The sequence below is a fragment of the Callithrix jacchus genome, chromosome 2, assembly GCF_049354715.1.
Source record: "Callithrix jacchus isolate 240 chromosome 2, calJac240_pri, whole genome shotgun sequence".
NCBI lineage: Eukaryota > Metazoa > Chordata > Mammalia > Primates > Cebidae > Callithrix > Callithrix jacchus.
The window spans coordinates 81,327,495-81,343,318 of NC_133503.1; the positions used below are offsets into that span (position 1 = coordinate 81,327,495).

The 15,824-nt window shown below is 41.1% G+C and overlaps 1 pseudogene; it reads left to right on the plus strand.

The window, feature by feature from the left end:
• The first annotated feature begins 2,848 nt into the window (after positions 1-2,848).
• LOC144581649 (uncharacterized) lies at positions 2,849-11,883 on the plus strand (annotated as a pseudogene).
• Positions 11,884-15,824: the final 3,941 nt, after the last annotated feature.

A 15,824-nucleotide genomic window follows, 5' to 3' on the forward strand; every position in this document is an offset into this window, starting at 1 on the left:
AAGTTAACAATACTTAAGTGCTGATATGAGGTCAATAAATCTTATGTTACTTGGTAAAGAAAAAGAAAATAAAGATATTTTCTTAGTACAAGTGTATACATGCACAAACATGTTTTTAACAAAAGAAAGAGGAAATACTCGTACAGTTACAGTCCTCATTTCTATAGCTGGTCATGTAGTTGGAGCTGGTGTTGATGACTACCTTCTTCTACTACCTTTTCTGTATTTCCTTTGCCTTCAGCAAGCGTCTCAGCAGGTTGCGATTTTTCTCCTCGTGGAGTGACCCAAACCTTCATTCCTGAGAAGCCTGGGCCATTTGTAGTCCTGCCTGGATTGGGCTGTTGTAGATTCCAATTGGCCTTAATCACAGGGCAGGGTAATATTAAGAGACACCCTAATGGATCTCCTGTATTCCATACATACTGTTCCTTACTTCTGTTGTGGAGTAGTAGACTGATTTCATGTTGACAGTCCGGGTCAATCACTCTAGCCAACTCTGTAATTCCCTTCTTACCCTGTTGACTAAGTGACTACCTTTAAGTAGGAGGACCCCAAAGTGTCCAGGTGCCAATCTTAAGTTCCAGTTTAATTAACTCTTTGTTGTGTCTCCTGGTGGCACCATTCCTCCCTCTGGAACTAAGACTTCTAGGCTAGAAGAACATAATGTCATGGGAACAGGAAGCAATAATTTTGCTAGTGGATCACTAGGGGTGATGGTGAGTGGTGCCACTTCCACTTCCACCCCTTGATTCCTGGAGCTATGAATCCTGGCTATGGGAGAAACAGTATCATATATTGGATGCTGATTCAGACCATACATGGTCTTCTGGAGAACTTGGCCCCAGCCCTGCAAAGCATTGTCACCTAGTTGGCATTGTAATTATGACTTCAGAAGACCATTTCACCATTCTATCAATCCAGCTGGATGATGGGGAACATGGTAAGACCAGTGAATTCCATGAGCATGAGCCCACTGCCACACTTCTTTAGCCATAAAGTGAGTGCCTTGATCAGAGGCAATGCCGTGTGGAATACTATGATGGTGGATGAGGCATTCTGTGAGTCCATGGATGGTAGTCTTGGAAGAAGCACTGTGTGCAAGAGAGGAAAACCCATAACCAGAGTAAGTGTCTATTCCACTGAGATCAAACCTCTGCCTTTTCCATGATGGAGGAGGTCCAATATAATCAACCTGCTACCAACTAGCTGGCTGATCACTCCTAGGAATGGTGCCATATCAAGGGCTCAGTGTTGGTCTCTGCTACTGGCAAATTGGGCACTCAGCAGTGGCCATAGCCAGGCCAGCCTTGGTGAGTGGAAGTTCATATTGCTGAGCTCATGAGTAACCTCCATCCCTGCCACCATGGCCACTCTGTTCATGGGCCCCTTGGGCAATGACAGGGGTACCTGGGGAAAGAGGCGGAGTGGTGTCTACAGAACAGGTCATCCTATCTACTTATTAAAATCCTCCTCTGATGAGGTATTGCATTGGTGAGCACTCACATGGGATACAAATATCTTCACAGTTTTTGACCACTCATAGAGATCCATCCACATACCTCTCCTCGGATTTCTTTGTCACCAATTTTCCAATCATGCTTCTTCCAAGTTCCTGACCATACAGCCAAACCATTGGCTGTGCACTGCTCAGAGTTCTGCCCACTGGGAAGATTTCCCTTCACTGCTGTCCTACAGGGATGTTCTAGAAAGGGGCTGTAGTGCTGCAGATGTCCACTTTCAGGTGGTGCCTGCATATCGTGCAGAACCAGACCCTAGTATTCTCTTCCTCTGTCAAGTTGATTATAGGAAACTCCCCATGAGGCTATTGGTGCAGGCTAGGGGATAGAAGACAGAGTGGCAAGAGTGGAGACCATGAGCATTTGAGCCACTTCCTCATGCCTTCAGGACCTGCTCAAGGCTGATCATGTATATGATCAACCACTTCCATTTGCTGATGGAATGCTGCTGTGCACAGCCCACTTTGTGGCTAGATGGGTCAGAAAGCACCCAGTTTATCACAGGCAGTTCAAGTCACATGGTGACTTGATGACCCATGGTCAAACATTCAGTTTCCACCAAAGCCCAATAACAGGCCACAAGCTCTCTCTGAAAAAGAGAGTAGTTATCTGCAGAAGATGGCAGGGACTTTCTCCAAAATTCTAGAGGCCTCCACTGTGATTCACCTCCAGAGGCCTACCAAAGGCTCCAAACAGCATCCTGTCTGCCACTGACACCTGAAGCACCACTGGATCTGCTGGGTCATATGGCCCAAGTGGCAGAGCAGCTGGCACAGCAGCCTGGACCTGTTGCAGAGCCTTCTCCTATTCTGGACCCCACTCAAAACTGGAAGCCTTTTGGGTCACTCAATAAATGGGCTGGAGTACACACCCAAATGAGGAATGTGTTGCCTCTAAAATCCAAATAGGCCCACTAGGCATTATGTCTCTTTCTTGGTTATAGCAGGGGCCAAATGCAGCAACTTATCCTTTACCTTAGAAGGAATATTTCAACAGGCCCCTAGAAATTTTTAGAACCCTAGAAATTTTACTGAGGTAGAAGTTTCCTGAATTTTAGTTGGATTAATTTCCCATCCTCTGGCATGCAAATGTCTTACCAATAAGTCCAGTGTGTTTGCTACTTCTTGCTTACCAGATTCAATCAGTGTGATGTCATCAATATAATGGACCAGTGTGATATCTTCCAGAAGCAAAAAACAATCAAGGTGTCTCCTAATAGGATTGTGGTGCAAGCTGGAAAGTTGATATACCCCTGAGGTAGGACAGTAAAGGTATATTACTGGCCTTGCCAGCTGAAGACAAATTGCTTCTTGTGGGCCTTATGGACAGGAATGGAGAAAAAGGCATTTGCCAAGCCAGTGGCTGAATACCAGGTACCAGGAAATATGTTAATTTACTCAAGCAATGAAACCACATCTGGTACAGCAGCTGCAATTGGAGTCACCACTTCATTAAGCATATGATAATCCACTCTCATTCTCCAGAATCCATCTGTCTTCTGCACAGGCCCAATGGGAGAATCGAATGGGGATGTGGTGGGAATCACACCCCTGTTTCTTTTAAGTCCTTCGTGGTGGCACTAATCTCTGCAGTCCCTCCAGGGATGTGGTATTGTTTTTGATTTACTGTTTTTCTAGGTAGAGGCAGCTCTCATGGCTTCCATTTGGCCTTTCGCACCATAGTAGCCCTCACCCTACCAGTCAGGGAGCCAATGTGGGGGTTTAGCCAGCTGCTAAGTATGTTTATGCCAATTATACATTCTGGCACTGGGGAAATGACCACAGGATGAGGCCAGGGACCTGTTGGACCCACTGTAAGACAGATCTGGGCTGAAACTCCATTAATTACCTGACCTCCATAAGCCCCCACTTTAAATACAGGACCACAATGACATTTTGGTCCTCTAGTAAAATGTCAGCTCAGAGCCAATGTCCAGTAGTCCCCAAAATGTTTGATTATTTCCCTTTTCCCAGTGCACAGTTACCCTGGCAAAAGGCCAGAGGTCTCCTTGGGGAAGGATGGGAAAAAGATTCACTACATAAATTGTTGGTAATGTAGTGGGGTCCTTCCTCAAGGGGACTCAGCTTCCCCCTCATTCAAGGGGTCTGGGTCTGTAAACTGGCTCAAGTCTGGAAATTAATTGAGGGGTCGTGATTATTTATTTATTTACTTTGAGACAGAGTCTCACTCTGTTGCCCAGGCTGGAGTGCAGTGGTGCAATCTTGGCTCACTGTAACCTCTGTCTCTCAGGTTCAAGCGATTCTCCTGCTTCAGCTTCCTGAGTAGCTGGGATTACAGATGTCCACCACTACACATGGCTAATTTTTGTATTTTTAGTAGAGACGGGGTTTCACCATGTTAGTCAAGCTGGTCTTGAACTCCTGACCTCCAGTGATCTGTCTGCCTCTGCCTCCCAAAGTGCTGGGATTACAGGTGTGAGCCAACATACCTGGCCAATTCTCTATTTCTATAATTCAAATTAGTCTTTTTTCCATTCAATCTAGAAGTTTTCTGTTGGTATAATTAAGTAGGGATGCAGCAGGCTTCCTATCAATTTCACCTCTAGGAACACTGTGATTGACTAGCCAGTGCCAGAACTCTACATGAGTCAGACTATTCTGATTGCTGCTTTACCTCTGCTATCTGTTATGGTAGCTACTCCAACATTGCTTTTGATAGTTGAGTGCTGCTACTTGGCTCCTGCCATCTTGGGATCCAATTGTTGCCAATGTATTTAAATTTTGTAGTTGAGTGACTGCAGTTCCCACTGTTAGATCTGACATACAGAGAAGAGCAATTACAGGGCTCTTCTAAGATACAGGTGCTGCCCTCACAAATTTATTTCACAAGGCATTGGTCAGGGCATATCTTCTGGACACTCCCAGCTGGGATGAGTAGGAGTATAGTGAATGATCCACTCCACCATCCCAATCTTCCTAAGTCTTTGGATCCCTTCCTCTACATTAAACCAAGGGAGATCAGGCATTTCCAGCTCACTCACAGTGGGCCATCTTTTAATTCATATTTCAGCTAACCAAGCAAATAAATGATTAGAATCTTCTTTAACTCCCCAAGCCGCAAAATTAAAAGCAGAGTCCCTACTTAGCGTGCCCAAATCAATAAATTCAGCCTGATCCAACTTTATGCTCCTTCCACCATTAACCCACATCTTTTATATCCATTCCCATGCCTATTTTTCAGATTGCTATTTATATAAATTAGAGAACTCAAACAGTTCTTTCTGAGAATAGCGCACCTCCTAATGGGTCACACTCTCAACCTGATCTCTAGGGTCTCACTGGAACTTTAGTTGTAGGTCTAGAAGCAAACAGAGGTGTTGGGGGTGGCTCCTGAGGAGAATCAATATTATCTTGCCTGGTAATTGCCTCAGGGGAAGCCATCACTGTTACCTCAGTCAGTGCAGGGTTTATCTCTTCAGAGAAAGGAGGAAAGGCTGATGGCAACATGGGTCAGGAGGGGATGTTGCCACTACTGGGGAAGGGGAAGCTGTTCCTTCTGGCCAAAAAAGTTCATCAAGTTTACAAACTCAGTGTCCCCAGCTTCATCAGGGTCCTCCCACACATCTCCATTACAAGTTTCAGGGTCCCATTCTTTTCCAACTGATGCTCTCACTTAAACAGTAGACACCTGGTAAGGCTGTGCATGCACCTTTGGTGGCAGGTCAGCCACTGGCATGATAAGTGCTTGTGTTTGTTTTTCCACAGTTTCAGCTCTCTCTCTCTTTTCTTTTTTTTTTTTGGTTTGGGTTTAGGTTGATGTTCTGCTTTTTCTCACTGAATAATAATTTTAGAAAATGCTAAACAGATTCTCATTATATAAATGTATTATTAAATGTAATCTTAAAACTTCATTTTTGAGTTTAAGTAAAAAAAGAAAAAATAGGTGAATTTTTTTTCTTTTTTTTTAATGGATTGGAGGTTTTTTTAAATTTCAGTGGAATGGGAGAATCACAGGAATCAGGTGTTCAGAGGAATGTATTGAGTAGAATTGAGGAACTAGGATGTTGAAAAGTAAAAAAAGGAGAGAAGGAGAGGAAGAAAGAGGAAGAAAAAGAGGGAGAGAGAACAGGAATATTGCTTCATTCTAAAAATGGGTATTAATAATGGCCAATCAATATTTTGTGTATTTAAAATGGAGAACTCTATAAATATTTATTGAGTTTACTTGTTCCGGATCTGAGTTGAAGTCTTAGATATCCTTATTAATTTTCTGTCTCGTTGAGTCTAAATCTCGTTATGGGTCTTATGTATCTGGGTATTAAGATCTCTTATTGTTGCATTGATCCTTTTACCACTGTATCTTTGTTGCTTTGAAATCTATTTTATCAAATGTGAGAATTGCAACTCCTACTTTTTGTTTATTTATTTATTTTTGCTCTCCATTTGGTTGGTAAACTTTTCTCCAACTCTTTGTTTTGAGTCTTTGTGTATCTTTGGATATACCATTAGGTTTTGGCTGTATCTTTTGACTGGGGGATTTAGTCGATTTAAATTTAGTGTTACTGCCATTTGATGTTAACTGGCTATTTTACCCATTCGTTGATGTAAATTCTTCTTTATGTTGATGCTCTTTACTTTTTGGTATATTTTTAGAAAGTCTCATACTGGTTGTTCCTTTCTATGTATAATGCTTCTTTCAGAAGTTCTTGTAAAGCAGGCCTGGTGGTAATAAAATCTCTGAGTACTTCCTTGTTCATAAAAGATTTTATTTTTCCTTCAATTGTGAAGCTTAGTTTGGCAGGATATGAGATTCTAGGCTGAAAGTTCTGTTCTTTAAGTATGTTGAATATTGGCCCCACTCTCTTCTGGCTTGTAGAGTTTCTGCTGAGAGATCCGCTGTAAGTCTAATAGGCTTCCCTTTATGGGTAACCTGGCCTTTCTCTCTGGCTGCCCTTAGTATTTTCTCCTTCGTTTCGATCCTGGTGAATCTAACGATTATGTGCCTTGGGGTTGCTCTTCCTGAGGAATATCTTTGTGGTATTCTCTGTATTACCTGGGGTTGAATAGTGTCCTGCTTTGCTAGATTGGGAAAATTTTCCTGGATAATATCCTGAAAAGTATTTTCCAGCTTGGATTCATTCTCTCCATCACATTCAGGTACACCAATCAAACGTAGATTGGGTCTTTTCACATAGTCCCATATTTCTTGGAGACTTTGCTCATTCCTTTTCATCTTTTTTTCTCTGTTCTTGTCTTGTCATTTTATTTCATTAAGTTGGTCTTCAACCTCTGATATCCTTTCTTCTGCTTGATCCATTCTGCTATTAAACTTGTGCATATTTCACTAAGTTCTCGTGTTGTATTTTTCAACTCGTTAGTTCATTTATATTCCTCTCTATATTGTCTATTCTTTTCAGCATTTTGTCAAACCTTTTTTCAAAGTTCTTAGTTTCTTTACATTGGGTTAGAACAAGTTATTTTAATTCCCAGAAGTTTCTTATCATCCACCTTCTGAAGCCTACTTCAGATAATGGAACACAGTCCTTTTCCATCAGGGCTTGTTCCGTTGCTGATGAGGAACTGCAATCCCCTGTAGAGGGAGAGGGGTTCTGATTTTGGGTATGCTCGGCCTTCTTAGGCTGGTTTTTTCCCTCTCTCTCGCTACAGGAGATAAGAGTCTCAGTCAGGGCAATCTTAGCAGATTTGAGGCTCAGTATCTGCTTCTGAAGCTGGGAAACAGAATTCCCGAGTTTATCCTTTTTTTTCTGTCACTTTGTCCACTGAATTTAGGAGCAATCAACCAGCTTCATTATGTGCCTTGGTTCTCCACACTGGTGAAACGTATTATGTATAGAGTCACTAAACTCCTTGCCTCTCAGGAGCAGTGAATCAGGAGTGCCAAATTCATTTATTTTCCACAACTCTCTAAATAGTTAATGCCAAGGACCATCAGTGGTCTCCACACAGAAGTAGAGTCCTTAGCACTCTGGGGTCTAATCATTGAGCAGCCAACTCCAGAAGCCCCAATGAAAGAACTCCACCCTTGATATTCTGCTCCTCTAGAACCACTTCTGGTACCAAAATCTGTATGAGTCAGGGTTCTCCCAGAGAAACAGAACTAATAGGAGATGGATGGATGGATACATACATACATACATACATACATATGGGAGTTTACTAAGTATTAACTCACATGATCAAGGACCCACAATAGGCTGTCTTCAAGCTGAGGAGCAAGGAGAGCTAGTCTGAATCCTAAAACTGAAGAACCTGGAGTTTAATGTTTGAGGGCAGGAAGCATCCAACATAGGGGAAAGATGTAGACTAGGAGGCTAGGCCCATCTGTCCTTTTTACATTTTTCTGCCTGCTTTATATTTGCTGGAAGCTGATAGGTTTTGCTCACCAGATTAAGGGTGGATCTGCCTTCCCCAGCCTACTGACTCAAATGTTAATCTCTTTTGGCAACACCCACACAGACACAGCCAGGCACAACCATCAAGTTGACAGTATTAACCATCACACTCATCATGTTTCTGAGTTTATCAGAGTCATTTTAATACTGGTGCAAAACAAGCATTATAAGTCTGTGATGTAAATCTATATATATATTCTCATATACAGTGCAAATATTCATGCATGTATGTATGTGTATACAGAGAGAGAAGAAAGACCAAAGGAATGAAGAATATAGAAACCATACCATGTTCATTCCCCTCTCTGATATTCTAATCACCTTCATCTTGCTCGTCTTGCCAGGGTCTCTTTATAGCCTCCCTCCTCACCCAGTTTCTCCCTAACATTTAAGATCCTCTACAAGTCTTTTCCTGACCACACTGGAATTTTGCATTCTCCTTCTTCTCGATGCTCTTCTAGTACACGTCCTAATATACCACATGACTTAGCATTTAACTACACACTTTTATTGCTCTCTGGATAGTCCATGTGACAGTTTCATCTCCCCAAGAAGATGGCTCAAGGGCAAGGACTTTGTATTCGTGAGGCATTACCATATTTCTTGCTTTGCTGTGTCATGGATGCTAAATAAATAAGGATTAATAGATTGAAATAACCAAGTTTGCAATTAGCTTGTCATTTTGATTAGAAAATTATCATTGGTTCTCAAAATTAGGGCCTACAATATTTAGAATGTTGGTGTGCATTCCAGGCATTCCTATCCTCTATTTGGAATATAACATAGCTTAGTAGTTAAAGCCACATTGTCTTTGAATCCCAGCTCTCCAGTTTACCGGTTGTGCCATCTTGAACAAGTAACCCAAATGTCCTCTGCTTAGATTTACTTTCAATAAAATATGAATAATTATAGCATCAAACTCACAGAATACTATGAAAATTTAAATAGATTAATTCATGAACAGCATATACAACATCTTGTATTTAGAAAGCGCTGTACAGATAATGACTATTTTGCTATAGATGAATGGAAATCATAACTTAGATTTCTAAATTGGCCACTTGTACAAAAAGCTGGCTGTTATTGGGTTGAAGAAACCACAGGCATTTTAAGCTCAGTTTCTAGGTGGTAAATAAATAATCTGTTTAAGAAGATATAGATGGTGAGGTCTGAATTAAGTGACAGGAGGTTTATTCCAAACGCAAGGCAAAAATGATCAAGATTAGCCTGTACCAAAAGCCTGAAATGTTATCCTTCTCCAGTCTTGGTCGTTTTTTAGATCCTCACTGAACAGTTTGGATCAAGTTGAAAAGAGAAAATTGATATTAGGAGCAAACCTAATCTAATAACCTGGTGTTCTGGGGTTCACATGCCTCCACAGCCTAAGAAAGTATATGACTCCGCTGACAGAAATGATGTTGATCTTGGGGGAAATATATGTAAACTGCATCTGTGTGTGTGTGTGTGTATTATGTATATATAGTATGTAAAGGAAATGTTATCTGTGTTAAATAAATGCAAAGTTTTCTGAATTTATGAGATGTAAAATATATACATATATATTTTACATTTACATATATATATTTGAAATACATATATATATATATATATATTTGAAATGTGAGATAAAATACTTAAAATCAAAAGTAGGCCAAGAAGACGGCTAGGTAATAACATTAGTTCCAAATAACCAAGCAACTTAGAATGTTATTTCCCTTGACACCCTCTGCAGAGGTTTCCTCACATGTCAGTGCAATATAACTAACCTAATTAGCCTTGTAGAAATGAAGTGAACAATAACAAGAAAAGCCAGTAAAGTGTAATACAAATAGTATGAGTTTAGAAGTCAAAACACATTAGTTGGAATCCTACTTCCTAATAAAATACTTGCAGAAGTGTAGAATGCTAGTTCTAAGTTCATTCAGTTATTAAGAGCTTAGGATTTAGAAAGGACTGATTTTGAATCTGAGTTCTGCCGCTCCATAAAGTCAAGTCTCCAGTAAGTTCTTTGGGCCTCAATTTTCTCATTATAAAATAGGGACAAGAGAACCTCCTGGAGACCTCAGAGAAAGGGCAGAGAGTATTTCATTTCTCTACCCCTCTCCCATTACTCCTCTTTACCCCCTCAATGTATCTGGTTGGTTAGAGACCAGGGAATTTATTGAGCCATTTTTATTAGTAGCAGGTCACTGTGCACAAGAAATATGGATACATGGGCTGGGTGCCATAGCTCATGCTTATAATCCCATTACTGTGGAAGACCGAGGTGGGAGGATTGCTTGAGCCCAGGAGTTCAAGATCAGCCTGAGGAACACGATAGACCTCTTCTCTTAAAAAAAAAAAAATCCAGATAAGGTGGTGTGTACCTGTGGTCCCAACTACTCTGGAGGCTAAGATTGGAGGGTCACATGAGCCCAGCCTAGAAAGTTGAGGTTATAGTGAGCCGTGATCATACTCCAGCCTGGGTGACAGAGTGAGACTGTCTCATAAAAAGAGAGATGTGCAGATGAGTGTGTCTGTCTCTGGCATGTCTTCTTGAAGCTGCTGAGTGGTGACCTGAGTCATGGTCCCCCCAGGAGTAATGAAAGGGTTCATGCATTTCAGCCTTTTTATCAGAGGCTTAAGTTGGGGTTCAAGGCAGAACCCAGAAAATGTAAAGCGTACCACACCTGCTATTTTTCATTATACCTTATGCATCTGTCTACTTCATGATAGCTTCACTAGGCACCAAGTGTCTAAGATAAGTTAAAGGGCTGGGTGCGGTGGCTCAAGCCTGTAATCCCAGCACTTTGGGAGGCCGAGGCGGGTGGATCACGAGGTCAAGAGATCGAGACCATCCTGGTCAACATGGTGAAACCCCGTCTCTACTAATAAAATACAAAAAATTAGCTGGGCATGGTGGCGCGTGCCTGTAATCCCAGCTACTCGGGTGGCTGAGGCAGGAGAATTGCCTGAACCCAGGAGGCGGAGTTTGCGGTGAGCCGAGATCGCGCCATTGCACTCCAGCCTGGGTAACAAGAGCGAAACTCTGTCTCAAAAAAAAAAAAAAAAAAAAAAAAAGATAATTAAAAATAGGTCCCTTGATTGTATTATCATCTAATAATGTTCTATCTCAGTATAACCCCTAAAATATATTTTATAATGTTTTTCATAAAAACAAAGTGAAATAATGGTCTTAAAGCACTCAACAAAGTGTCTGGCATATAGGAGAATAAGCAGGTAATATGTATTAGCATCTATTATTTTATCACTGCAATTAGAAAACAAAGATTTAGAAAGTTGGAGCCGTTTCTCTAAAGTTACTTGGTTAGCTAATGGTAGAATGAAATTCAAACTTGAAACATCCATTTCTTACCTCAATTTTCTTCTCATGCTTCCATTTCTCTCCTACCCTATGTGCCTTCCAAATCCTGGGTAGGCTCCAGCTCAACAATCCCTCACTTAGGCACTGCCAGAACTGGCTCCCCTCCCAGCCTTCCACTGTGACCCTTTCCCCTTTACCAGATTGCCTTCTTCCTTGAGCCCTCCAATTTCAGGGTTGCTCAAGGCTTTCTCCTCTCTCTCTGCACCTCTGCACTTGTAATCACATTGAATATGACTGTTTCTGATGTTCACAATTTTAGAACCAGTTCCCAGGGTTGTATCTCCTTTTTGAGTTCTATCATCCATGCTGAGTTTTAACCCCACCTTTACAGTTGCCTGCCACATATCCCCAACAGGGGTTTTTTTGATTTTTTGTTTTTTGAGGCGGAGTTTCACTCTTGTTACCCAGGCTGGAGTTTCACTCTTGTTACCCAGGCTGGAGTTTCACTCTTGTTACCCAGGCTGGAGTGCAATGGCGCAATCTCGGCTCACTGCAACCTCCGCCTTCTGGGTTCAGGCAATTCTCCAGCCTCAGCCTCCCAAGTAGTTGGGACTACAGGCACGCGCCACCATGCCCAGCTAATTTTTTGTATTTTTGGTAGAGATGGGGTTTCACCTTGTCAACCATGATGTCTTGATCTCTTGACCTCATGATCCACCCGCCTCAGCCTCCCAAAGTGCTGGGATTATAGGCGTGAGCCACTGCGCCCGGCCCCCAACAGGTGTTTCACTGGCCCCTTTAAGTCAAAATTATGGAATCATTATTTGCTCATCCTGTAGCCCTACTCTCTTCCTCAATCATATGCATATTCTGATATTTCCAGTTTTAATAAAGGAGCCACTCTTCTTCTTCTTTTAGACTCAATTCCCCAGATTCTCCCTCCCCTTCTTCCAGTGTAGTTCATAGGATTTGTCATCATTCGAGAGCTATGCTGAACAGTATGGTAGCCACTAACCATGTGTGACTACTGAGCACTTGTAAATGTGGCTAGTCTAAATTGAGAACTGTAAGTGCAAAGTGCGCACCAAATTTTGAAGACTTAGTACAATAAACAAGAATATAAACTATCTCACTAACTTTTTTTAAATGATTACATGTTGAAATGACTGAGTTGAATAAAATATATTATTAGAATTAATTTCTCCTGTGTCTTTTGTCTGGTTTTATTGTGCCCATCAGAAAATGTAGATTACATATGTAGATCAATTTATATTTCTACTGGACAGCATTGCTCTACATCATTGTAATATTCTTTCTCAACTCTTTTTTATTTTTTTTTTATTGCATTTTAGGTTTTGGGGTACATGTGCAGAGCATGCAAGACAGTTGCATAGGTACACACATGGCAGTGTGTTTTGTTTGCTTTCTCCCCTTCACCCACATTTGGCATTTCTCCCCAGGCTATCCCTCCCCACCTCCCCCTCCCACTGGCCCTCCCCTTTTCCCCCCAATAGACCCCAGTGTTTAGTACTCCTCTCCCTGTGTCCATGTGTTCTCATTTTTCATCACCCACCTATGAGTGAGAATATGCGGTGTTTCATTTTCTGTTCTTGTGTCAGTTTGCTGAGAATGATGTTCTCCAGATTCATCCATGTCCCTACAAACGACACGAACTCATCATTTCTGATTGCTGCATAATATTCCAAGGTGTATATGTGCCACATTTTCCCAATCCAGTCTATCATCAATGGGCATTTGGGTTGATTCCAGGTCTTTGCTATTGTAAACAGTGCTGCAATGAACATTCTTGTGCATGTGTCCTTATAGAAGAATGATTTATATTCCTTTGGGTATATACCCAGTAATGGGATTGCTGGGTCAAATGGAATTTCTATTTCTAAGGCCTTGAGGATTCGCCACACCGTCTTCCACAATGGTTGGACTAATTTACACTCCCACCAACAGTGTAAAAGTGTTCCTTTTTCTCCACATCCTCTCCAGCATCTGTTGTCTCCAGATTTTTTAATGATCGCCATTCTAACTGGCGTGAGATGGTATCTCAATGTGGTTTTGATTTGCATCTCTCTGATGACCAATGACGATGAGCATTTTTTCATATGATTGTTGGCCTCATATATGTCTTCTTTCGTAAAGTGTCTGTTCATATCCTTTGCCGATTTTTGAATGGGCTTGTTTGTTTTTTTCCTGTAAATCTGTTTGAGTTCTTCGTAAATTCTGGATATCAGCCCTTTGTCAGATGGGTAAATTGCAAAAATTTTTTCCCATTCTGTTGGTTGCCGATTCACTCTAGTGACTGTTTCTTTTGCCGTGCAGAAGCTGTGGAGTTTCATTAGGTCCCATTTGTCTATTTTGGCTTTTGTAGCCAATGCTTTTGGTGTTTTGTTCATGAAGTCCTTGCCTACTCCTATGTCCTGGATAGTTTTGCCTAGATTTCCTTCTAGGGTTTTTATCATGCTAGGTCTTATGTTTAAGTCTTTAATCCATCTGGAGTTAATTTTAGTGTAAGGTGTCAGGAAGGGGTCAAGTTTCTGCTTTCTGCACATGGCTAGCCAGTTTTCCCAACACCATTTGTTAAACAGGGAATCCTTTCCCCAATGCTTGCTTTTGTCAGGTTTATCAAAGATTGTATAGTTGTAGATATGTTGTGTTGCCTCCGGTGCCTCTGTTTTGTTCCATTGGTCTATATCTCTGTTTTGGTACCAGTACCATGCTGTTTTGATTACTGTAGCCTTGTAGTATAGTTTGAAATCCGGTAGTGTGATGCCCCCCGCTGTGTTCTTTTTGCTTAGAATTGACTTGGCTATGCGGGCTCTCTTTGGTTCCATATGAAGTTCATGGTGGTTTTTTCCAGTTCTGTGAAGAAAGTCAATGGTAGCTTGATGGGGATAGCATTGATTCTGTAAATTACTTTGGGCAGTATAGCCATTTTCATGATATTAATTCTTCCTAAACATGAACATGGAATGTTTCTCCATCTGTTTGTGTCCTCTCTGATTTCGTTGAGCAGTGGTTTGTAGTTTTCCTTGAAGAGGTCCCTTACGTTCCTTGTGAGTTGTATTCCAAGGTATTTTATTCTTTTTGTAGCAATTGTGAATGGCAGTTCGTTCTTGATTTGGCTTTCTTTAAGTCTATTATTGGTGTAGACCAATACCTGTGATTTTTGCACATTGATTTTATATCCTGAGACTTTGCTGAAGTTGCTTATTAGTTTCAGGAGTTTTTGGGCTGAGGCGATGGGGTCTTCTAGGTATACTATCGTGTCCTCTGCAAATAGAGACAATTTGGCTTCCATCTTTCCTATTTGAATACCCTTTATTTCTTTTTCTTGCCTGATTGCTGTGGCTAGAACTTCCAGTACTATATTGAATAGGAGTGGTGAGAGAGGGCATCCTTGTCTAGTGCCGGATTTCAAAGGGAATGCTTCCAGTTTTTGCCCATTCAGTATGATATTGGCTGTAGCTTTGTCACAAATAGCTTTTATTACTTTGAGATACGTTCCATCGATACCGAGTTTATTGAGGGTTTTTAGCATAAAGGGCTGTTGAATTTTGTCAAATGCCTTCTCTGTGTCAATTGAGATAATCATGTGGTTTTTGTTTTTGGTTCTGTTTATGTGGTGAATTACGTTTATAGACTTGCATATGTTGAACCAGCCTTGCATCCCTGGGATGAATCTTACTTGATCATGATGAATAAGTTTTTGGATTTGCTGTTGCATTCGGCTTGCCAATATTTTATTGAAGATTTTTGCATCTATGTTCATCATGGATATTGGCCTGAAGTTTTCTTTTCTTGTTGGGTCTCTGCCGGGTTTTGGTATCAGGATGATGTTGGTCTCATAAAATGATTTGGGAAGGATTCCCTCTTTTTGGATTATTTGGAATAGTTTTAGAAGGAATGGTACCAGCTCCTCCTTGTGTGTCTGGTAGAATTCGGCTGTGAACCCGTCTGGACCTGGGCTTTTTTTGTGTGGTAGGCTCTTAATTGCTGCCTCGACTTCTGACCTTGTTATTGGTCTATTCATAGTTTCAGCTTCCTCCTGGTTTAGGCTTGGGAGGACACAGGAGTCCAGGAATTGATCCATTTCTTCCAGGTTTACTAGTTAATGTGCATGGAGTTGTTTGTAATATTCTCTGATGATGATTTGAATTTCTGTGGAGTCCGTGGTGATTTCCCCTTTATCATTTTTTATTGCATCTATTTGGTTGTTCTCTCTTTTATTTTTAATCAATCTGGCTAGTGGTCTGTCTATTTTGTTGATCTTTTCAAAAAAACAGCTCTTGGATTTATTGATTTTTTGAAGGGTTTTTTGTGTCTCAATCTCCTTCAGTTCAGCTCTGATCTTAGTTATTTCTTGTCTTCTGCTGGGTTTTGAGTTTTCTTGATCTTGCTCCTCTAGCTCTTTCAATTTTGACGATAGGGTGTCAATTTTGGATCTCTCCATTCTCCTCATATGGGCACTTATTGCTATGTACTTTCCTCTAGAGACTGCTTTAAATGTGTCCCAAAGATTCTGGCATGTTTTGTCTTTGTTTTCATTGGTTTCGAAGAACTTCTTTATTTCTGCCTTCATTTCATCGTTTACCCAGTCAACATTCAAGAGCCAGTT